The 26048-nt window shown below is 41.4% G+C and overlaps 1 pseudogene; it reads left to right on the forward strand.

The window, feature by feature from the left end:
• The first annotated feature begins 1440 nt into the window (after positions 1-1440).
• Positions 1441-5985, forward strand: LOC145050234 (uncharacterized; annotated as a pseudogene).
• Positions 5986-26048: the final 20063 nt, after the last annotated feature.

The raw sequence follows: 26048 nt of genomic DNA on the forward strand, positions 1-26048 counted from the left end.
ACTGAAAATCGTAAGCACGAATGTAACACCGTAAATTTCAAAACAATTTTTCGCATTTTATAAAAACATAATTCATTTATTACTCATAAAAACATCATTGTTTAAAACTCAATTCATAGCATATATCAATCCCAAGATCTCACAGCATAAAAAAAAATCCCGAGTGTGTACTGATCAAGCCGGCGCCTTCCCGCGATCCTCACTAGTACCTGAAACACATAACACGTAACACTGTAAGCACGAAGCTTAGTGAGTTCCCCAAAATAACATATATAACACATATTATCCACTCGAGGCTATAACTCTGTGGGTCCGTGCACCCAAACTCTGTGAACCCTCAGGTTCTATCTCTGTGAACCTTCCGGTTCTAACTTTGTAACATGCACAGCATAAATCACATAGCACTACTAGAAAAACAGACCTTTAATGACGCGCTTTTTACGACACGCGCTGATTAATGATACGCAAAAGGACGTGCCCTTAAAATAGTGTTATCTCTCCAAAATATTTAAGGATGTACGTCACGTATTATTGCGTGCCCTTAATTAGTGTATCAAGAAAAAAAATAAAAACACGGAGGGCGCTTTGTCTTAAACGCACGTCGTCTGTACCTGTCGCTTTATAATTTTAATGAAATGCATTTTTATTAGACAAGGGGGAAACAAAATCTCCAAATTTTTGAAAACCCGCCTTGTTTTTTCTATCTTCTATCTATCTTTCATCCTTGCAATCCAGTCTCCCCTATCTGATACTCTCTCCTCTAGATCTCTCTTCTATCTATCTTTCATCCTTGTTTTTTCTATCTTCTATCTACCTTTCAATATTTCTCCATTTCGTATTTTTGGAGCTCAACACCAGCCAAGAACCAGCCATACAGCGGTCAACGGTGGCAAATATTCTCTTTTCTCCACCATTTTCTCCCTCTCAAACGTCTTTATTTCCGTAATTGTTATCGTAAGTGTGAAAATCTATAACTTTTAGCTTTAATTTAAACTTTAAGTTGTTCTCGGGTTATATTGAACCATAGTAAGAACGTGTACTGGATATGGGATACGATTTCATACCGAACGCTTGGGAACACGTCTTGGATGATCCAACAATTTTAAAATTGAACCGACCTTACCTTTATTTGTGTATCTGGAACATAGGAATGATGATTTAGATCGCCGATTGAACTTTGGGAACACCGATTAAAGTTTTGGAATGCCGACTTAACAGCATTTGTGCGTTGGGTGCGTCAACTCAATATATCGTAATAAAATCTCACATTTTCTAGCAATTAATTGTGTATATCTTTATTGTAAGGGGTAGCGATCACTTTAGAGAACCATATACACGATTTCAATTCATTAATTTTAGTCAATTTTATTATATTAAGTTGGTTCTAAACTTCTAACATCGTGCGTTGGGTACATCTTACCGAATTAACCTCCTACCTCTATGTACTCTGTATAAACTTTACTACTATTCAATATGAATTGAAGAATTTTTTTTATTAAACTCAGACCATAGACAAGCTGGGGAAAGCAAACGAAGCAGTGAAAGTTTCTCCTAGACATTTCCGCAACCATCTGATGCCCTAATTGCTTGCAGTTCCAAATATTGAAAAGTTTGCTTATCTCATTAGTGAACAGAGGAAGGTTTCCATCTTTCTGAATTTCTATTTCATAAACATATCTCAACAATGCTAATCTTTTTATCTATTTCAAACAGATATATAAACCAAAAGAATTTGATGAGGTGAAGGTAGTTCCAAAGACCGAAGAAGACACCATGAAAGAATGTAGAACAACAGCTAGAAGACTTGAAAAATGCTAAACTGGTTTGTAAATTGCAATTCAATTCTCCATCTTCCATGTTTACATTTTTTTTGATCAGGTTTAACACTTACAGGTTTGTAAATTTCAATTCAATTATCCATCTTCCATCTTCCATTTTGGACATTTTTGATGTTTACTCGATGTAGTTCCAGGTATAGAGATGAATACAGGGGCTACAGGAGGAGAAGTCGCAACAGAAGCAGGGACAAATATTATGGAAGGGACAGAGAAAGTAGGACTTGTAGTAGGAGTAGGAACCTTGATTATCATAAAAGACATAGGTGGGGGAGGTATGATGGTGAGAGAAGCCTAAGTAGGTCTCCAGTAAGGTAAAAAGACATAAATGCCCTTATCATTGAAAATAGCCCTAGATAGTTTTTTTTTCAGTTTTTGTTTAAAGTTGATCTTTTGTTTTAAATACATGTTGCCTATAATAACAAATTTAATGACTTGTTTGAAATTTTCATATCCCTAGAACTCTGTCTGCAAAGATGAGTATCTTGGAGAGTATATGGGTGAACTGATCTCCCATCTAGAAGCAAATGTCTGAGGGATTTTATATGATTGTATAAACTCATCTTTCCTTTTCAATTTCAATGCTAAGGCAAGCAGTTCCTTTTCATATGACTTTGTGTGTGTACTATCTAATATCTAACTATATATATTATTAATTAGCTTTTGAAACTTGTTTATACACATTTTTTAAAAAGGAAACAAAATGAAATTTGTTCTGACAACACATCAGCAGCAACAAAATGATTTTTTTTATGGAGTACCTCCTGAATTTTAGTCCTTTCTAGACGATTGTGAATGCGTTTGGTTAACTTCGGAATTCATGGGAGTTGCTTTGGGTATAAGGGACTAACCGATAACTATACAGTTTCAGATATAAACCAATTCACAATATTAGAATGAACTATAATTATAGGAAATAGGGTTTGATGACTTAAGAATTCACTTCTAATTTAGTGTTTCTATAATACCCATAACCAGTTATTTTAATAAACAGGGGTTGTAGAGAAGATGATTGGACTTGCCCTAGCTGTGGAAATGTGAATTTCTGTTTCAAGAGAACATGCAATATGCGCAATTGTACACAACCTAGACCAGCAGATCATAATTCTGTAATTTCCACATTTTGTTTATATTTATACACCATTTAGCCCCTATTGTTTCATTTTAGTCCCCTCTTTATGTAATTTTCAACTTCTGTTACACTTGTACAACACTACAACTAATTGTTTTACTGTGTTGCAGAAATCTGGTGGAAAGGCAATGCAGACCCCACAAGGGTATGCATCTGCTACTGCTGGTCCATACGTTGGTTCTGGTGCACCTTCATCAATGTATATTGGTGTACAACCTTATGGCTCCTCTCTCTCTATGCCACCTCCTTATGATGTTCATGTTCCCTCTGCTTATCATTATAGTTATGGAACTCGCCTTTTTGGAGGCAGCAGCCCTTATAGACCCTTCCCACCCCCTACTCTGGTGGCTCAATCATAGGTACACTAAATATAATAACTTTTATTTTTCTCATTTTATAATTGTTATATATATATATATATATATATATATATATATATATATATATATATATATATATATATATATATATATATTTGTAGTTGGTATGTATGGAGTACCTCCGATGATGGACCGATACTTGCCTTTGGGCCACACTCCAATGGTATGGTTGTATAAGTATTAAAATCTTTTAGTTATAAATTTATAATGAATTGACTGTTTTGACCCTTGAAAATTAATAGGGTCTACGACCTGGGTTTTATCCAGAAGAGAACACAAAGAAAGGTGTTGAAAACATTTTGTATGTTGATTTTATTTTTTGATGAAAAGATGGCTAATGTTATTATTATTATTTTATATTTTAGATGGAAAAAGCGACAATGATTGGGTATGCCCTAATTGTGTAAATCTGAATTTCTCATTTAGGACAGTTTGTAACATGAGAAAATGCAATACACCTAACCCAGGATCTCAGGTATTTAATATTTTTTCTTTACACCTAGTTTCATCTTCTGTATTTCTTAAACAACAATTGACTAAATGTTATGATAAAACTTTTTTTTTGTTTGAATTTGTTTCCAGGCTTCAAAGTCAGGAAAGAACTCCAGTAAGTTAAATTTTGTTTTTGGAAATCATAGCTTTGATATTCATAAATCATAAATGATAACGTGTTTGTTTTCAGAAGGAGATATGCCTGATGGGAGTTGGAAGTGTGATCAATGTAACAACATAAACTATCCATTCAGAACAAAATGCAGTAGACAAAACTGTGGTGCTGAAAAACCATCAGAATCCGGGAAATCCCCTTCAGAAGAAGCAGAAGAAAACGATCAGGTCTGTTTACTTTCATCTTCATCAAACTTATGTTGCTTAAAAATGTGTTTCTTTCCATTTACATTTTCTAATTCTATAAAACTTTTTTATAAATGTAAAAGTCAAAAAAGCTATTAGCAGCTCTTTTTTACTCCAGTCAATCATCATCTCCCTTTGGTCCTTTTAGCAAAGTTGTTGTTGAAGGGTATAGTTGTCTTTTTATTAATCCACATTTATCTACTCATTTATGGTTGTTGTGTCTTGTCAACTTTGTATCCAATAAAAAATATATTTACAAAAAAATGGTATTTGTGGTCGTTATGAAGAAGGTTGGCTGGATGTTTAAGTCTCAAGGTCTAAGTCAGAAGGAGATATATATAATATGTGATTGATGTTATGAGAAAAGGAAACAAAATGAATTTTGTTCTGAAAATACATCAGCAGTGACGGTTGGCATAATCAAGGTTTGACATCTTCTAAAAAAATATTCTGGCCTCCTACTTTGTCCCATACCAGTTCAGCTGTTGTTGCTTTTCACTAATTGATTCTTTGCAGCCGTTAATCGGGCTCTTCAATTTGGATCCAAACCGAGTGTTTGACATTGTAAGTTCTACCCTTTCTGGTTGTTTTGACTTTGTATTGAAGTTTCAATAAATGAGGTACTTGACTTGACTGTACTCACTGATTTAGGTATTGGAGTGCTTCAAAGTTCAGCCGGATAACAATGTCTTCTTGAACCTGATCCCTGTTTTCCCCAAGGTACAACAGTTAAATATGCCCGATTAACGACTAAAAGGCTATTATAAGGGTGCATGATTCACAATATATTTTCTCAAGGGATGAGATCTATAAAAGAATTGCAATCATTGGGCATGTTTCCTTGGTGTTGGAATTCAAGATTCCTTTCCATGGCTGGCGTGTTTGGTTGCCTTGCCAAAAAAAAATTCCTTTGTTTTTAAAAGTTTCCTTATTTACTTCTAGGTCAAAATAAATTTGGGAAGTTACGTTTTGATTGGTGATCGCCCTTGGTGAAAATAGGTTAATTGGGGAAGTTTCCTAATTCCCCAAGGTCAGAATAAATTTGCATTCATTATCTAAGCCTTTTTCTGAAAGGCTAATTGTACATTATCCAATCTCTTCTGTTCTGGGCATATTTTGCAGTCTAATGCTTCACAAATTATTGGGTTCAAGTTCAAATATTATCAATGTTTGGAAGTAAATAGTACCGTACCCTTTGGGATCTATCAGCTTACTGCAATACTTGTTAAAAAAGAATTTCTTGATCTTGATAGTATGTAATTATTCATTCATTCATTCAGTTTTTGCTTTCAATAAATTTGTTTCCTTAAGAATCATACTGTATCACCTAGGATAATAATGGGGACTAAGACTTATATGGACATTTCAGTTGGTTACGGAAGAATCTTTGCTTTAGTACATCGTTGCTTTGCTTTTCTTTTCTTTTTATCTCTTCAATGAAAGTTCCTGAATCTAGCTGATGAGGTCTGTTATTTTAGTTGCTTTTTAGTTGCTAATAATTTGGATATGTATTATTTACAGCTTGCTAGAACATGCTATAACTTTTATCAGTCTACACCAACAAAGTTGGCTGGAGAAAACTACTTCCTCCATTCAGGGCAGGTTAGTAGTTTCTCATGATGATGTGTTATGTCTTGTGTAATTAAAAGCTTTTTGGTTTCAGCTTTTTGATTGTGTGCTTAATAAAAGATTTTTGGTTTCAGCTAATGTTCAAGTCATTATTTGTCATCTACACTCGATGGACAACAACATATTTTTTGACATGGAGGATTTGTCTTTTACATGATATCTGAAACAAAGTGTCCCTTAATAGCAATGCAATAATACGTTAGAGAGTTAGGGATTCTATTTTATGCAATCGGTTGTATTTTTTGTATATGATTATTTGTATGACATTAAATTTTATGCAATGCATTGCATGTCATTAACACGCGCGTGTCATTAAATACAAATTTAATTTGAAAATTGGTAAATCTATAAATAATATATTTTTTTAACATTTAAAATTATGATACGCAAAAATGTGTGTCATCTTCATTTATGACATGAACTTTCTTGATAGGGGCTTTCTTGATATGCATTGCATGTCATTAACATGTGCGTCGTAAGGTTACGACACGCGAATGCGTGTCGTCTTCCTTGATGACAGGGCCTTTCTTGATACGTGTTGTGTGTCGTAAACGCGCGTCGTAATTGCGCATCGTAAATGCGCGTCGTCTCTCTTTATGACAGGGCCTTCCTTGACGCGCATTTTCGCGTCATCTGAGCCCTTTACGACGCGCAATGAGCGTCGTAAAAGGCTGTTTTTCTAGTAGTGTAGAATAATGCAGTGCAACATATAACACATATATAGCATACAACACTGTATCACATAACCCTGATTACCTACTCAAGGTAAAGTATAGTGAGAAGACTCACCTCAGACTCTTGTAAATCCCTGACTCGGTAGAAGTATTGCCTAGCCTCCGCCTATTCACACAAAGTAAAAATCCTCATAAATATAAAACTCGAGGATAGACTCAACCCTCTATTGTCACCCTCAGAAGGGTAAAAGACTATTTTACCCCCCTCTGACTCAAGGACTCCATTGTTGACCAAACCCTAAAAGAGAACAAAAGTCAACGGTCAAACTTTGACCCAACTCGCCGAGTGCACTCCGGTGACTTGGCGAGTACACACATGACTCCTAACTCTTTGTCCCGCTTGGCACGTAGAGTCCGTCCCTAAACTTGATGAGTCACATCAGGCATGAATCGCGGGGCCACCCCGACTCAACTCGTCGAGTTAAAAGAACAACCCGGCGAGTACAACCTTGAACTTCAGTCCTCTAATCTCCTTCTGACTCACTGAGTCATCCCCCAACTCGGCAGTCCACTCACTGAATGATTAATGGGCAACCTTCATACTACTCGCCGAGTCTGTTCTTGGGATTCGGCGAGTTCATGCCATGCACACTCTCAAAACAACTTCTGAGGTTAGATCCGTCCAATACAATCATAGATCTGGCCTCCCCAAGGATGATAATCACGTAAAGCTAACATCTTGGTGCTCACGCAAAGGCTTAAAGGCCTTATTTGAAGATATTACCACTAAAATGACATCCAATGCTCATAACCCCCATTAACACTCATAAAGCTCAAGGTAAAAGGGTCTTTGGACCTCTTTGGGTCCAGATCTACAACACCAACACGAGAAGGGACCAATTACTCAATAACCTTCCTCTAAAAGGGGCTAAAAAGCCCTAACTCTAGGAATTACACCATAAACTGAAGAAGGGTCGAATGAATACCTCAAAATGAAGTCTCTGAGCCCTGAAATCACTGGATTAGCAGCCTCTTCAGCCTCCTCTTGCCTTGGTCCTCTTCTATTTGCAAAAACACCAACAAGTGATCAAGAAATGGCTCCTTTCCTCTCACAAACACTCTAGCTCACTTAGGGTTTCTCTCTGGGGTCTGGTAGCCGCAAATGACGGCCATAAGGCCCCTTAAATAGGCCCCAAAGCCGAGGAATTAGGGTTTCATTAAACATCGTGGACTCGCCGTGTCCTCGGGGTGACTCGCCGAGTCCAGCCATCCACCCGGATAATGATTCGCGTCTATAATCGGCGAGTCTACGCACCAACTCGCCGAGTTCTTCCACAAAACTTGAAATAAAATGAATAAATATAATACCTAAAATTCTGGATGTTACAATTCTCCCCCACTTGAATCAGACTTCGCCCTCGAAGTCTTATCCTTGAAATAGCTCCGGATGCTGCTCACGCATCTCCCGCTCCGGCTCCCAAGTCAACTCGGATCCTCTCTGATGTTGCCACTGAACCTGCACCAGAGGCACCTCCTTGTTCCTCAGAACCTTGATCTTCCGATCCACAATCGCAACTGGTCTCTCCGCGTAGTTCAGGCTCGCATCCACCTGAATATCCTCTAACGGCACTACCGCCGACTCGTCGGCTATACACTTCCTCAACTGAGACACGTGGAAGGTATTATGAATCCGCTACAACTCTGTGGGTAGCTCCAAGCGATACGCTACCCTTCCTACCCTCGTGATCACGCTGAACGGCCCAATATACCGCGGCCCTAGCTTGCCCCTCTTCCTGAATCGAATCACTCCTTTCCAAGGAGATACCTTTAAGAGAACATAATCACCGACCTGGAACTCAAGCTCGGATCGTCGCCTATCCGCATAACTCTTCTGGCGACTTTGAGCGGTCAACAATCTCTGCCTGACCCGCTGTATCTGCTCTATCGTCTGAAGCACAATCTTCGTGCTACCCATCACTCGTTGCCCTACCTCTCCCCAACAAATGGGAGTCCGACACCTCCTCACATACAGCAACTCAAAGGGCGGCATACCAATGCTCAAATGATGGTTGTTGTTGTAGGAGAACTCCGCTAAGGGCAAATAAGTGTCCCAACTTGCGCCAAAATCCAACACGCATGCTCGGAGCATGTCCTCGAGCGTCTGAATCGTCCGCTTGCTCTGACCGTCATTCTGTGGGTGGTATACGGTACTAAAATGCAGCCTCGTACCCAACTTCTCATGGAATTTCTTCCAAAATCTGGAAGTGAAACGCACATCTCGATCTGACACAATCGAGATCAGCACCCCATGTCGCGCTACCACCTCTCTCACATATACCTCTGCTAACTTCTTCGCGGAAGAACTCTCACTAATGGCGAGAAAGTGAGCGCTCTTTGTCAAACGGTCTACTATCACCCAAATCGCATCGACACCCCTCGCCGTTCTCGGCAATTTGGTGATAAAATCCATGGATATCTGCTCCCATTTCCACTTTGGGACTTCCAGTGGCTGCAACTTACCATGCGGTCTCTGATGTTCGGCCTTAACCCTACGACAGGTTAGGCACCTCTCAACAAACCACGCTACATCTCTCTTCATACAGGGCCACCAATATTCCCTTTTAAGATCCAGAAACATCTTAGTGGCCCCGGGATGGATAGAGAATCTCGATCTATGCGCCTCCTCCATCAAGATGGTACACGTTCCTCCAACAAACGGTACCCAAATCCGACCCTGGAAGGTCATAAGCCCTCTGATATCGGTCACGAACTCTGACACCTGTCCGATAACTCGCTCTCTCTTACGGTTCTCCGGTCTTACTGCCTCAGCCTGAGCCCCTCTAATGGTGTCCAACACCGGAGTCATCATCGTTAATCTCAAACAAATATCCTGAATCGGGGCGCTCTCTGCCCTACGACTCAGGGCGTCGGCTACGACATTAGCCTTGCCCGGGTGGTACATGATATCGCAGTCATAATCCTTTACTACATCCAACCATCTCCTCTGAAACATGTTCAGGTTTGGCTGATCCATCAAATACTTCAAACTCTCGTGGTCTGTGTATATCGTACACCGAACTCCATACAGATAATGGCGCCAAATCTTGAGGGCGAACACCACAGCCCCCAACTCTAGATCGTGGGTGGGATACCTTGCCTCATGGGGCTTCAGCTGCCGCGATGCATACGCGATCACATGCCCCCTCTGCATCAACACCGCGCCCAACCCATATATCGATGCGTCACAATACACCACGAAGTCCTCCATTCCCTCTGGAAGAGCCAACACCGGGGCTTCGCACAATCTCTGGCGAAGAGTCTCAAATGAGGTCTGCTGCTCTGGGCCCTAGCTGAACACCACACCCTTCCGGGTCAACCTGGTGAGAGGAACGGCAATCTTGGAGAAATCCCTGATGAACCTTCGATAATAGCCAGCCAACCCTAGAAAACTCCTGATCTCAGAAGGAGATTTCGACACCTCCTAACTCGTCACCGCCTCGATCTTGGCCGGATCGACCAAAATCCCCTTTTGGTTAACGAGGTGACCAAGGAACTGCACCTCCCATAACAAAAAATCGCACTTGGAGAATTTGGCGTAAAGCCTCTCCGATCTCAGCATACTGAGGATTTCTCGTAAATGCTCCTCATGCTGCTCCCTGGATCTCGAATACACCAAAATATCATCAATGAACATAATCACTGATCGATCCAGCATCGGTCTGCATACCTTGTTCATGAGATCCATGAACGCTGCAGGCGCATTGGTGAGCCCGAATGGCATCACCACGAACTCATAATGCCCATAACGAGTCCTGAATGCGGTCTTCTGGATATCCTCCTCGCGCACCCTCATCTGATGATATCCAGACCTGAGATCAATCTTGGAAAACCAAGACGCTCCCTGCAGCAGATCGAACAAATCATTGATCCTCGGAAAAGGATAACGATTCTTGACCGTTAACTTGTTCAGCTCTCGATAATCAATGCACATTCGGTTCGAACCATCCTTTTTCTTCACAAAAAGGATTGGTGCTCCCCACAACGAGCTGCTTGGCCGAATAAACCCCTTCCCCAGCAGCTCCTGAAGCTGCGAGGATAACTCCTGCATCTCTGGAGGTGCAAGGCGATAGGGCGCCTTGGCAATAGGTGCTGCCCCTGGAATCAAATTAATGCGAAACTCAACCTGCCTCTCGGGAGGCACACCCGGTAACTCCTCGGGAAAGACATCCGGGAATTCACGCACTATCAGAACCTCCTCAACCGTACTTGGTCTCTCTGCACCAACCCTCGTATCCATCACATATGCTACAAAACCATTACAGCCCGGCTGTAGACTCTGCCTCGCTCTGGCAGCCGAACAAAATGCTGAATCGGGACGGGTACCCTCGCCGTACACCGTAAGAACTCCCCCACTTGGGTCTCGTATAGTCACCAGCTGCCGCTCGTAGTCGATAACTGCTCGAAATCTGCTCAACCAATCCATGCCTACGATGACACAAATGTCCCCCATCGTAATCGGGACCAAATCAATAGGAAACTCTACACCGAAAATCTCGAGTACACATCCTCGAATCACCTCCATAGCATATAATGCTCTCTCGTCAGCGATGGAGACTCTTAGAGGTCGACTCAACGCCTCTCGACTAATACTGATGTGCTGACTAAAAGCCAACGATATAAAAGATCGACTCGCACCCGAGTCAAATAACACCAAAGCAGGTACAAAACTCATAAGAAAAGTACATACGCATATCATAATATAAGCACAAAATCCTAGACATTAAAGTAAATACATGAAAGAATACATACCAGCCACGACATCGGGCGCTGCGCAGACCTCTTCCGCAGTCAACTGGAAGGCTCTCCCACGAGCCTTCGGCGTCTCGGTCTTCACCGGCCGAATATCCGAAGCTCTAATAGCAGTAGGGGCAGACCCCTGAGAAGCTCCCTGTGCTGACCCTCACAGCAGCGAACACTCGGCCTTCCGGTGTCTGGTCTGGTTGCAGTGGAAACACACTGCAAACCCCTTGGGGCAGTCCTTGGCAATATGCCCCTCCTTGCCACACTTGTAGCAAGATCCAGCTCTACAAACTCCATCATGACTCTTGCCGCACTTTCCACAAGTGCGGCCCTTCTGGCTCCCTGCTCTGGGATCAGCGGGCTTGGCCCGCTTGGCTGCCGGCTGGGACTGTGCCGGTCGCCGATCCCTCCCCTGAGACTCCGCCTCCTCCCTAGCCTGAGTCTCTAGCTCGATCTCCCTCTTCCGGGCATTTTCCTGAAGCTCGGCAAATGTCCGGTACGAGGAGTTTGCCACGAACTCACGAATAACTCTCCTTAAAGTACTCAGATAACGGCTCATACGTGCCTGCGCAGTAGACACGTGCTCAGGGCAGAACATCGCCCTCTCATGAAACATCCTGCTAATAACCGTAACAGACTCCATACCCTGCTTGAGGGTCAAAAACTCTTGTGCCAACCGATCTCGTTCCACCGGGGGAACGTACTCATCACGAAACATGGCGGTGAACCTCTCCCAGGTCACCGCAGCAAGCTCTGCTGGAGAATAGTGTGCTGTCATGAACTTCCACCAGTGCTTCGTCCCCAGACGAAGCTGGTTGAGCGCAAACCAAACCCTCAAGTGCTCCGGGCACGAGCATATATAGAAACACCCTTCAATGTCAGATACCCATCTCATCGCTGTAATCGGATCCTGCATCCCATCAAACTCGGGTGGCTTCGTGTTGCTGAACTCCCTGAACAACAACGAGTCACCCCCCTGCGGCCTAGCAGCAGCGACGGCTGCGGTGGCCGCTGCAACAGCAGCCTCAGAAAGAGCGGCATAACGCTCGTCAAAAGTCTCAATCAGTGTGGTCTTGATAGACCTTAACATCTCTGGTATCTCTGCCCTGATGGCCATAGCCACCTCCTCATGGATGATCCGACGGATCTCCTCATAACTAGTCTCGCTGCTCTCTGGCGCATGACGTGTCCTCACCATGATCTACCTCTGAAATACAACATACGATATATTAGAAACTCACTCGAGCATACTCGCCTCGATAACTCATCCCTCCTTGATCCCTGGCATCCCGAAGATTCTTACTTGAACTGTACACCGTCCCGGTGTTTTCAGTAGTACGGGCCCAATACTACCGTCCACACCGCGTCAGTATACACCCCAAGTCCTCCTCCTAGGATCCACTATCTAACAGATCTCTAATAAGCTCCTCACTGCTACCTACTATCTCTCAAGCATCTCATAGCAGCTCACCTCTCCCTAGGCTAAGGCATCACAAATCAGGCCACTCTAGTCCTAATAGGAATACCTAGCCCACTCTAGCACGAGAATAAATCATATCAATCTCATAAGCATATAACATAAGGGTATTTTGGGAAATCACCGTTCGGGCACTGACAGATCGTACACACGACTCTGCTCTGCGTTATCCAAAAATCTTTGACTCTTTTTAGAAAACTTGGTTCTCTTTTGAAAATATTTCTCAGATCCTCAGTTTGAGTTCAAATACGCCCGAAGGTGTACTCGAATCCCTCAAACCAAGGCTCTGATACCAACTTGTAACACCGTAAATTTCAAAACAACTTTTCGCATTTTATAAAAACATAATTCATTTATTACTCATAAAAACATCATTGTTTAAAACTCAATTCATAGCATATATCAATCCCAAGATCTCATAGCATAAAACAAATCCCGAGTGTGTACTGATCAGGCCGGCGCCTTCTCGCGATCCTCACTAATACCTGAAACAAATAACACATAACACTGTAAGCACGAAGCTTACTGAGTTCCCCAAAATACCATACATAACACATATTAGCCACTCGAGGCTATAACTCTGCGGGTCCGTGCACCCAAACTCTGTGAACCCTCAGGTTCTATCTCTGTGAACCTTCTGGTTCTAACTCTGTAATATGCACAACATAAATCACATAGAATAATGCAGTGCAACACATAACACATATATAGCATACAACACTGTATCACATAACCCTGATTACCTACTCAAGGTAAAGTATAGTGAGAAGACTCACCTCAGACTCTCGTAAATCCCTGACTCGGTAAAAGTATTGCCTAGCCTCCGCCTATTCACACAAAGTAAATATCCTCATAAATATAAAACTCGAGGCTAGACTCGACCCTCTATTGTCACCCTTAGAAGGGTAAAAGACTATTTTACCCCCCTCTCGACTCAAGGACTCCATTGTTGACCAAACCCTAAAAGTCAACAAAAGTCAACGGTCAAACTTTGACCCTACTCGCCAAGTGCACTCTGGTGACTCGGCGAGTACACACATGACTCCTAACTCTTTGTCGCGCTTGGCACGTCGAGTCCCTCCCTAAACTTGACGAGTCACATCAGGCATGAATCGCGGGGCCACCCCGACTCAACTCGCCAAGTTTCAAGAACAACCTGGCGAGTACAGCCTTGAACTTCAGTCCTCTAATCCCCTTCTGACTCACTGAGTCATCCCCCAACTCGGCAGTCCACTCACTGAATGATTAATGAGCAACCCTCATACTACTCGCCGAGTCTGTTCTTGGGACTCGGCGAGTTCATGCCATGCACACTCTCAAAACAACCTCTGAGGTCAGATCCGTCCCATACAATCACAGATCTGGCCTCCCCAATCATGATAATCACGTAAAGCTAACATCTTGGTGCTCATGCAAAGGCTTAAAGGCCTTATTTGAAGATATGACCACTAAAATGACATCCAAAGCTCATAACCCCCATTAACACTCATAAAGCTCAAGGGAAAAGGGTCTTTGGACCTCTTTGGGTCCAGATCTAAAGCACCAACACGAGAAGGGACCAATTACTCAATAACCTTCCTCTAAAAGGGGCTAAAAAGCCCTAACTCTAGGAATTACACCATAAACTGAAGAAGGATCGAATGAATACCTCAAAATGAAGTCTCTAAGCCCTGGAATCACTGGATTAGCACCCTCTTTAGCCTCCTCTTGCCTTGGTCCTCTTATATTTGCAAAAACACCAACAAGTGATCAAGAAATGGCTCCTTTCCTCTCACAAACGCTCTAGCTCACTTAGGGTTTCTCTCTGGGGTCTGGTAGCCGCAAATGACGGCCATAAGGCCCCTTAAATAGGCCCCAAACCTGAGGAATTAGGGTTTCATTAAACAGCGTGGACTCGCAGAGTCCTTGGGGCGACTCCCCGAGTCCAGCCATCCACCCGGATAATGATTCGCGTCTCTACTCGGCGAGTCTACGCACCAACTCGCCGAGTTCTTCCATAAAACTTGAAATAAAATGAATAAATATAATACCTGAAATTCCGGATGTTACAACGAAGCTTAGTGAGTTCCTCCATCATACCAAATACCATATAATAAACATATTGTCAGACATATCTGGGTGCCCGACCTAGCCTGCTGAGCATACATGGGTGCTCAACCTATGCATGTCAGACATGCCGGGTTGTCCGACCTACCCCTTTCAGGCATAGTTGGGTACCCGACCTACCCATTCCAGGCATATCTAGGTGCCCAACCTACCCTTTGTTTTATTTCAACCGGTTACGGGGTCTATTTCACCCCTACCACTACCACGTAATATCATATCATGAACATACTACCAGGCATATCTGGATGCCCGACCTACCCTACGGTTTATTTCAACCTGTTATGGGGCCTACTTCACTCCTCCTGTCACTACCAGATAACAACTTAGAATACAAGCACGCAAATCTCTATAGATAGTGGCATATCGGAAAATTATCATGAAGACAATCATCTCTACTATAAACAACTACTAGTGAGCCGGTATTGGTGCCTTCTTCCTAGTCATACAAGGAAGGTAACTCACCTCACACTGTTGGAGTTCACTGCAAGAAATTCTTAGCTGCTGAGCAGGCAACTCCTCGAACTATCAATACCAATATATCACCCAATTCGCAATTGGGTCCCAAACCATGATCGATAATCCATAATTGGGGTAAAATGACCATTTTACCCCTGGCCCAACAAGATTCATAACTAAGGCCCAAGCCCAAAACCAAACAAGTCCAAAACTCTGAAATACATATAAACCCACTAATGACCAAATTTTCCAAATTGGGCCCAAACCATTGCATAAGCCTTGCCCTAAAGCCCAATAACTTATTCCCAATCCAAACATACATCCTTAGCTGGTCCAACAAAGTCCATATACTTAGAAGCCCATAAGAAACCCCGGACCCAAAATGGACCACAAGGCCCAATAAGGCCCAAATCCATCATGGACATAACCCAAGAAGGCCCAATATCCAAAAAGACCTGAAATACTGAATGCTCAACCCCAGTCAATTCCTGGTCCAAAGTCCAAAGCCCAAAAAGTCAATAATCCAGGTGGGTATGCCCAACGTAATCCCTTGTATTCCAAACTTTTACAATAGGCACTTAATCACTTCATCCCTTACTCCAACTCTCCAGTCTGACTACTAAATATGTCTTTTCAAGTAAAGTTGGCAACTTTACTTACATGCATGGCTTAATGGGACTCTGGAGCTCAAAAGAGATTAATGGATGGTCTTAATTCATGACTGAACTCACACTCTCCAATAAGCTTGCACCTTTATGAGATATGGAACCTTAGAATGTCCAAATCTATAAGATCGAGCCCCTAAAAAGATCCTAGCTCACCAAGACCAAGAAAAAAGGGACTAAAATGACTAAAAACCAACCAAAAGTAGATCTATGAAGTTAATAGCCAAGGTAGAGACTTTATACCTTGAAAGTCTTGAAATGGAGACGTTAGCACTGGATCTTTGAGCTCTTCTCCAGGAGTTGAGTCTTTCACATCCTTCTCCTCTTTCACAAACCACCAAAAGTCTTCTTTCAATCCTCGGGCTTCATCCAAGGCAATCTGGGGTTTTATGGACGTAGGAAGGGGTGGCGGCTGACTTAATATGACCTAAGAAGTGGTATAATGTTGCTTATATAGGGTTGAAATCCCGAATTTAGTGTTTTGACTTGAAAGGAGTACGCCCAGGGTACCCCTTTGTACGTCCGGCGTACTCATGAACTTCGAACAATCACCTTTATACATTAGGCATACCTCAGCTTACGTTGGGCGTACCTAACCAAGCTCGTGCATGCATCCTTGCATGCATTGGACTGATTTGCAATCTTTTCCATCTAGGGACCAATTCTGCTAATAACTTCCAAGTACCATAACTCTCTCATCCTAAGTTTGTTTCCAATGACCCATATATCCATGAAAAGGTGACGAAAAGCCCTACACTCCTAGCAACACACCCAAGCCTTAACACCTTTCGAATAAAACCCAAAACCCAAAAAAGACGGGGATATCAATTTACATTCATACCCTTGGCTTCCGAAGACACAATTGAATACATAGATCACTTGAACCATTGCAACTAGATCCGAAATGGGCTAAATCCTTCGTTTCTCGAAGCCATAAACTCCATGACAACTAATGATTCGGCTGCAGCCCCAAGCAACAAGGCAAATCTGAAACCGAGTGTTATAAAGGTTTTTAGGGTTTTTAATCTAAAGAATCAAGTTGTTGAAGAATTTATCATGTGAATTTTGATGGAGACTCCAACTCTACAAATTTTATTGATCAATCATGGTTTATTCAAGATAAGCTAGTTTTATATTCATCCCCTACATTTCAAAATCCTAATGTTTCACTTACCCCATATGTCTGTGTTTCAAGCAATTATGTTCCCAAACATGCTGATTATGATGATCACTCAACTCCCGCTATGAAATTTAAAAGAAATGTTGATCCCAATGAAGTTTCTTTTCAACTGAGAATTAAGAAAACACCTCATCTTCTAATTTCTCCAACTTTCAAGGTTTTAGTGATCATCCTGTTTCTCATTCCATTAGAGATATTTCCGTTGCAATCTGCACTCATCGACAAGCATGGTCAATATTATGTATGTTTGTGAACTTTATGTCACTAATTGTGCCTAAGAAAGTTGATGATGCATTAATGATGTTGATTAGATTAGATAAATGCAAGATGAGTTGCATGAGTACAAAAGGAACACTTTTTGCACCCTGGTTCCTTGTCCACAGGGCAAAATGATAGTTGGAATTCGTCGGGTTTTTAGAAACAAGATGGATGAATATGGAATCATTACAAAGAACAAGGAAAGTCTTGTTGCATAGGGGTTCACTCTAAAAGGTTTATATTATGACGAAACCTTTTCCCATATTTCAAAATTGGATGCTATTAGACTTTTTGTTTCTTATGCTTTTTACATGAATTTTAAATTCTCAGATATGGATGTTAAGACTACATTTCTTCACGGAGATATGGAGCATGAACTTTTTTCAAGAGAAACCCCTAACTTTGAAAGTGAAGAATTTCCTGATCATGTCCACATATTAGATAAATATGTACATTCTTTAAATCAAGCCCCCAAGGCATGGTATGAAAGGTTGTCGGCTTACCTTCTTCAAAATGGATACAAGAAGGGTGTTATCGACAACACACTTTTCATCAAGAAATCATGATCATATCTTATTCTTCCTCAAGTATTTGTCGATGACATCATTTTTAGTTCTACAAATGAAGAAATGACCAAAGATTTCATTGATATTATCTCAAAGAAGTTTAAGATGAGTGTGATGACTGAGATGACGTTCTTCTTAGGTCGTCAATTTAAGCAGTTATCAAAGGCGTCTTCATTGTCCAAAGAAAATATATTGTTGATATTTTGAAGAAGTCCTCTCTAAAGATCTTAGATGATTTATTTGGAGCTAATGTCAATCCCACGTTGTATAGAGGAATGATAGGATCCCTACTCTATCTCACTGTTAGTTATGCTAATATTATGTTTTCAACCAGTATATGTGCTCGTTATCAAGCAAATCCAAAAGAGTTACATCTTCTCGATGTCAAGCGTATTTTTCGATACCTGGAGCGTACACCCAATCTTAGGCTTTGGTATCCTCATGACTTTAAATTTAACTTGAATGGTTATACAGATTTTCATTATGTAGGTTTTTCATTAGATAGAGAGATTACTTTTGGTGGATGCCAATTTTTGGAAAATAGACTGATAAGCTTGTCAGGTAAGAAACACTCATCATTGGATTGTTTAACCGCTGAAGTTGAATATGTTGTAACTGGTAAATATTGTGCTCAAATACTCTGCATTCAAAACTAACTTCTAGATTATGGTTTTATGCTTTCAAACACTCCCATCTACTGTAAAAACACTAGTGTAATTCTTATCACTCAAAATCTTGTTCAGGACTCCAAGACAAAGAATAACAAGATATGCCATCATTGTAATTCTTATCACTCAAAATCTTGTTTCTCCTCACCCCACAGGTTGATCGAGATCCGGTCAATTATTATCTTGAATTTTATCAACCCCAATACTTGACATGGAGTTCTCAGAAAATAACCTCTATCAAGGTATTGAAACTGTATGCTGTTGGGAAATTTATCAACGTGAAGTTCAGGGTGACCTGAGGTTTGATAACTTGGTTCATATGATTTCGTTAGCTGATCTTCCAAACCTGAACCCACACGATTGGATTCTGTTGTTCAATATTTTGCTTACTAATCAAGAGCAGTATGGGCCGATCCTCGATCATATTAAGAGAATGTTGGCTTTCTACATCCATGAAGTTGCTAAGCTAGATCACGAGATTGCAAACGTTTTGAGAAAGAAGCCAATTGTGAAGAATATCGGGAAGCCAAGTGATTCAAATAAGATGAAATTGGGCAAGATAGATCCATTCCATTACACTGTCATGTTCACTAGAAGCGAAGGTGAAAAATTCCTTTTCGCTCTTGTTGACAAACACTTGTTCTCCACTTCCTGCTTGGAGCATGTACTTGACATAACTCACAGGTGTAAACAGAACAGTGATTCGGATAATAAGAACTTCTCTGACATGCTTCAGTGGTATACGTCACACTCTGTTGGCCGTTATACCAAAGGTGTTCAAGATAGTGAAGAAGTCTGCTCTTTCTCAACCGATCTGATCTCTCGCCTCTATTGACGCAAAGGGGGAGATTCGTGGGTTTAGAGTGTTATGTCATATGGGATTAATGTTGATATTTTTATTACCCAGTTTGGGCATGTCCAACCGTGGTTTAAGCATTAGGGTTAGATTATATATTATGCATACATGTATAGCTTTAAAGTAATCATTCTCATTAATAGATTTTGCATTGTAACTCTAAACACACCTCTACAGTCGAAGTTCTTCATCGAGCTCTTATGAGGTGTGAGATATTAATCATTCGACATCCTTTGATCCATCCTTGTGTTCTCTGATTGCTTCATTCTTGCTTATCTGCTTTGAATCTATCGATCTATTAGCTCAATAATCTCATCAAAATCTAAGGAGAACATCTTGATTGATAGACACACGAGTAATGACTATTGATTTTCACTACGGTATCCCCATCTTCTATTATAGTCGATTGTGCAAACCGCCCCACCTCAACCCCGACCAATACCAACCGTGACACACTTATCCCCACCCCAGAACCGACCAATATACACCACACTACCTCTTCTCCCCGCTATTGTCAATCCTCATAATACCCAAACGATAACTGTCACACCCCTCGCAAGCAGTGTATATCTTAACGGCATTGTGATTGGCGTAGGCATCGCATCACAGCCACAGAGCCACCAGCTGTTAATGGCAAGTGCCATACCAGCTCCGCCACTCTTGTCCTACCAACAACCAACCATAGCCCTCCAACAGAACCCCCCAACTTAGCAACTAACACCTACGTCGTACACCCCCTATTTTGTCCCAACTGTTCAACCCACGCCATACAATTCCCCTGCTATAACCCAACCGTTCAACCCTTACGACATACCAATACCAGATCTAACCGCCTACAACGATATGCTGGTACAACCATTTCTGACGGCACAACAACTAGGGTACTACCTTAGCCAACATATCCCAACCCAAGACTTCTCATCAGGAAGTTTCACGTCACCGCTTGTCAAAGAACTCCTGGAGTATGAAATCCCTAACACCACTAAATTAGCTTACCTTAAGACATACAATGAAACTATTGACCCGGACAGCCATATCGACACGTATGAATGGACGATGGCGTCCCTAAAACTAGATGAGCGATTCTGGTGCACATATTTTCCCACTACCTTGGAGGGTAACGTAGGAACATGGATCAAAACATTGAAACTGAGCAGCATCAACAATTTCAACCAGCTGAAATACCTATTCATAACAAACTTCATGCAACTTCGGAAATACAAAGGTGACTGCCACACAATCATTGGGTGCAAACAACGAGAAGGACATACAGTTAAAGATTACTTCGCTAGGTTAATAAAGGCAACACTAGATGTTCCAGTGTATGACGAAGGCCTAATCGCAAAGGCATTCACCTGGGGCCTGATGCCAGGATCGTTGTCCCAAAAACTCATGGGCAAGCAACCCAATACAAGGGCTGAGTTGAATGAAATGGTAGAGCGCTTCTTACCCCAGGATGAAGGTGAAGCATCGAAGCAGGTGTACCTCAACGCCATAATAGCCTTCGCGGGGAGGCGGAATAACTACAACACAACCCACCCCGATTTTCGGGGAAACAATAGGTTTACGGGACAAGACAGACAACCAACAAGACGCTTCAGACCCTTCACTAGAGACGATAGGTGAGGGAGACAGACATATGTCTACGCAATCAACGAAAAGCCAGCATCGAAAGACTAAAACACGATATTGCGAGTACCACAAGAGTAGGACACACGATATGGTTAATTGTGCGGTCTTAAAACGGGAAATCAAAGAGAAACAATTAAAATGCAACGTAACAGAGATCGCCAAAAGCTTGAGTAGCTAAGTTCGACGTAGATAAGCCCAAAGATGCTGCCAAGAAACAAGAACCCAAGTTGGAGATATTGGCAATCCACCATAAAAGGGGGAGAGTGGAGCACCGGGAACAAACACGAGGCGCTGCAGAAATGGCACAAGGATTAACATTCTCCAGGAAAGACCCAATCCCGGCTGGGTGGAACGGGGACAACCCCCTCGTCATTCAAAGGTCTATCACGAACGTGATTGTTCACCGGGTATAGATCGATACTGGGAGCTCAACAGACATCATTTACGAACATTTTTTCCGACGCCTGCTGAGCGAGTGGAAAGAAGGACTGAAACCCGCCACATGCCAACTCATAGGGTTCACGGGGCACATCCTATGGCCATTAGCTAAGGTCCATTTACCATTCACACTAGTCAGCCAGGATAAAAATAGGGAACGAACCGCCCTGGTAGACTTTGTAGTCGTACGACACCTGTCGGAACACAACATCATACTGGGCGATGTCACACCCTAAAACCATGAACGGCGGAAACGTTCTGGGGCGAAGGACGTCATGTGCAGTATCACAACAATGAAAAGTAGTAAACAAGCAACAACATCATCCATTGCATTAATAATATAATTTTAATACAAGTGTGTTCTGTCAAATTATGATAAACACTAAAACATAAATCAAAATGAAAGATGCGTCTTGAACGAGCACCATCTTCCCTGAACCTTGCATCTGTACCTGTCTATGGTTGACCTGAGGATACAAGTTATTTTGAAAGCGAGTATCAGCTTTAAAGCTGGTGAGATCATAAGTATTTTAGTGTCTTAATATGTATGTAAATATTTGTATGTATATGAACTGTAAGTATTTGTATGTATATGAACTATAAGTATTGAAAATGTATGTGAACTGTAAGTATTGAAAATGTATATGAACATCCTATAAAACCATATGTTTCCTACTAAAAGTATCCTTCTACCAAGGCATCTTGTGTCTGTGTGTGTGTGTCTTGTAAGAGTGTGTATTTTCCCAAATCCGACTATCATTATCCAAAATATAGCTTCTACATTACCGTGCATCGTGTGAATGTTCACGAAGTGAATGTAGTGGGAAAAGGAAATAGTACTAAGGTGTAGTATCGAAGCTATAACTGTACTAACTACCATATATCTATCGTAATCTCGTAAGTACTGTAGTACTTGTAATAAGTGACTACCTCTGTACTCCTATTTCCTTATTTGAGGGATAAGGCCTAATGTGATGGCTAGATCCCAGGCTAAACGCTCCCCTATCAAAGGGATTTTGGGACCTTTACACGACCCCTGCCTGTATGCAATTCGTGAGCATCCACATTACTATGATCATGTATATCCGATATAACTACCACAATGCGTTGTGATTCATCGGTATAGTTAGATCCTGAACTTGTTCTATGCTATAGCACCTAATGATGTCTGTCCTATTATCTTATATGTAAACGCACTCATGTAAACGTACTCATGTAAGCGTAATCATGTAAACATATATATGTAATAGTATAGTAATGTATTGTAACGTTCTGTGTGTGCTAGCTGTAATGTGTGTTCTCTCTCTATCTAGCATGTATAGTAATGTACTATGTGTACTAGTTGTAATGTGTGTTCCCTCTCTATCTAGCAAGTATTGACTCATGAATGACCTAGCTCATTTTATGATATCGCGTTCTAGTAATAGTCCTAGTATCTTCCTAAGTTACCTATATGGTAGCTTACTAGTAATGTAACTGGTACGTATGGACATGGATGTGTACCCTTGCTACCCAAGGGCATTGAACTAAACTAGAAGAACCTTTATGACTATATATGTACACATGATATATATAACTAATATTTAAACGACCTTCGGACGGATACCCGATATCCCACCAGACCACATCTCAAGCGCGAAAAGGAAATAGGGTGAATAGCCTTCCTAAGTTCTTTAAACATTTCTTATATAACCATACATATATAGGCATGCAATTGACAATATAAAAGCATAAAATAAGTTTTTTAAAACCTTTTGAATAGGATTACTATCTAAGAAAAGATCGACTTGATGTCAATCTATAAAACGGGTTGGAAGTATTTGTCTAACAAGACAGTTTTAAATACAAAGAAACATTTGTTTGAAACACAATTGTAAATGAGATTGAAATGAAACATACAGTGTATAATGAACAATTAAATCAGGAGTTTTAAACATATAACACTTTCATGAAAATCATTTGAATAAATCCGTTTGGTAAAACAGCTAATGAGTAGTAAATCATTTGAATGCTGCTTCTTAATCACATGTGAATGATATAATAACTAGCATGATTCTACTTGTATCCCCCCCCCCCCATAAAACATTTAAAAACAGTTAAAACATTGATTATCGGGTATGAACTCACCTGTTGTGAGTGGTACGGATGAACTGAAGAAGTAGGACTGCTAGGTGTCAAGTGAAGTCTTGAACACACTCTATAATCCTAGTTAACATATAATATCACATATGTGTAACAAATTAGTATATAAACAACTAATAAACAAGTCAAGACACCCTAGGACATGCTAAACACCTTTATCAAGTGTTATTAGCCTCTAGGATTGCATCTAAGTGTTTGTAGGGGAAGCTATTGTGTGTAGGGCTCAAGGAAAACCCCATCATGAAGTTCACGGACCTAATGACACTACCAAATGAGTTTACGGTCGTAAACTCATGAGTTTACGGCCGTAAGCTCATACTTATGTGACCATTTTGTGTTTGATGCTCTACAAGACCCTAAGAAGCATTTCTACGTAATGGCTTGGTCTATGGAAGAGTTTAGGGCATTATATAACTCCTTTTAGGAGTTTACGGCCCTGGGACCAAATCCCATGGAGATTACGGCCGTAATCTCCCTTGGAAGGGTGTTTGTGGTGTTTTCAAGTCCCTAATTTAACTAGGAACTAAACTAGGCTAGTGTACAAGGCTTTAGAAGAGGTTATAGCACCTTTTGGCCCTACTGTTTGGAGTTCACGGCCCTGGAACTTCTTGGGCCGTGAACACCTTACTCTTGGTGTTCTAATGGTGTTTGCTAGTCCTAAACACATTAGGGTACATGTCTAAACTAGTCTCTTGGCTTAAGGAAAGCTTTTAGGGCATTTTGACACCTTAAAATGGAGTTCATGGCCCAAGAACATCCTTGGCCGTGACCTCACCTTTAGTCCTTGATTCTTAATGTTTTTGATGTCTAAACAAGCCATGGGTAGTTTCTAGGTTCAGTTCCAAGGGTTGGAGCGACATTGGGCTCACTTTGGCCCTTTTAAATGAGTTTACTCCCCAAGGTGTTCTTGGGCGGTAAACTCTCAGATCTTAGTGTTTTCCTATGATTTCTAGTGTATTAAGCATATAAGAAGCTTTAGAACAACACTAGATAGAAGTACTCACTTTCCGGAACAAAAGTCCGAAGATCCTTGAGAGAGAATTCGGCTTTTCTCTAGTTGGAAAAGTAACTAATGAATAAATATGGTTCAGAATTCTATATATAGTCTTGGGATTTTTGGCAGAAAATATTTTATTCACGAAATGAACTCTAATATCATAGAGTTTTGGAATAACAGTGTTGCACAGAACCCTAGTGTATCCACTCTCCTGATATCTCCTTAAGTGTAAATCCTGAAATACTCCAACTTATACCCAAAAGTCTGGAAATTCACTGTAACTGTTCTAACTTCTATTGACTTTATATGGTTTGTATCGAATGGAAATTTCGGGTTGTCACAGGCGACCATACCTATTAAGATTTGGAGCAGTCCCGTCAACAATCCATGGGGTGGTTAAGTTTAGCACCAGCCAAGGACCAGGAACGATCTTGGCCACACCCTCGAATGACCTTAAATGTTACGAGATTATGCAACCAAGAGACATCTCAACCGAAGCCAAAAGACCAAAGCCAGACTCGTCAGACGGAGGGGAAGTGATCAACACGGAGCATCCAAACCAGCGAGTGATGGTAGGAGTGGCCCTCCGTGCAAAAACAAGGGAGGCATTGGTCCAGCTACTATGAAAATACAATCACATCTTCGCATGGAGACCACATAAATGGTAGGGGTCGATAGAGAGATCATAGAACACAAGCTGATGATAAAGCTGGGGACCAAGGAAATAAAGCAAAAGAAGCGAGTCCAAGGTAGGGATCGAAACAAAGCGATCAATATGGAGGTAGCCAAACTTACCAGCGCTGCAATCCTTAGAGAAGCGATTTTCCCAACATGGGTCGCCAACCCAGTAATGGTGAGGAAACTCGATGGTAGTTGGCGAATGTGCATCGACTACTCAGACCTAAATAAGGCATGCCAAAAAGATTGCTATCCACTACCCGAAATAGATCAGAAAGTAGAATCCCTGCAAGGATTCCGGTGGAAGTGGTTCCTCGACGCATACAAAGGATATCACCAAATCTTGATTAGCGCAAACAACAAGGAGAAAACAGCCTTTTAAACGGACCATGGCACATTCTGTTACACCAAAATGCCATTTAGATTAAAGAACGATGGGGCAACTTACCAACCGCTTGTCGATTCCCTATTCGCCAACCAAATCGGACGAAATATCGAGGTTTATGTTGACGATATGGTTATAAAAAAGCCCAGACGAGAATATGTTGTTGCGAGATATCGAGGAAACACTACAAACATTGGAAAAGGCCAGGATGAAATTGAATCCCGCCAAATGCACTTTCGGGG

Source organism: Lactuca serriola, chromosome 5 (assembly GCF_051521515.1).
Source record: "Lactuca serriola cultivar US96UC23 chromosome 5, Lser_US96UC23_V15, whole genome shotgun sequence".
Taxonomy (NCBI): domain Eukaryota; kingdom Viridiplantae; phylum Streptophyta; class Magnoliopsida; order Asterales; family Asteraceae; genus Lactuca; species Lactuca serriola.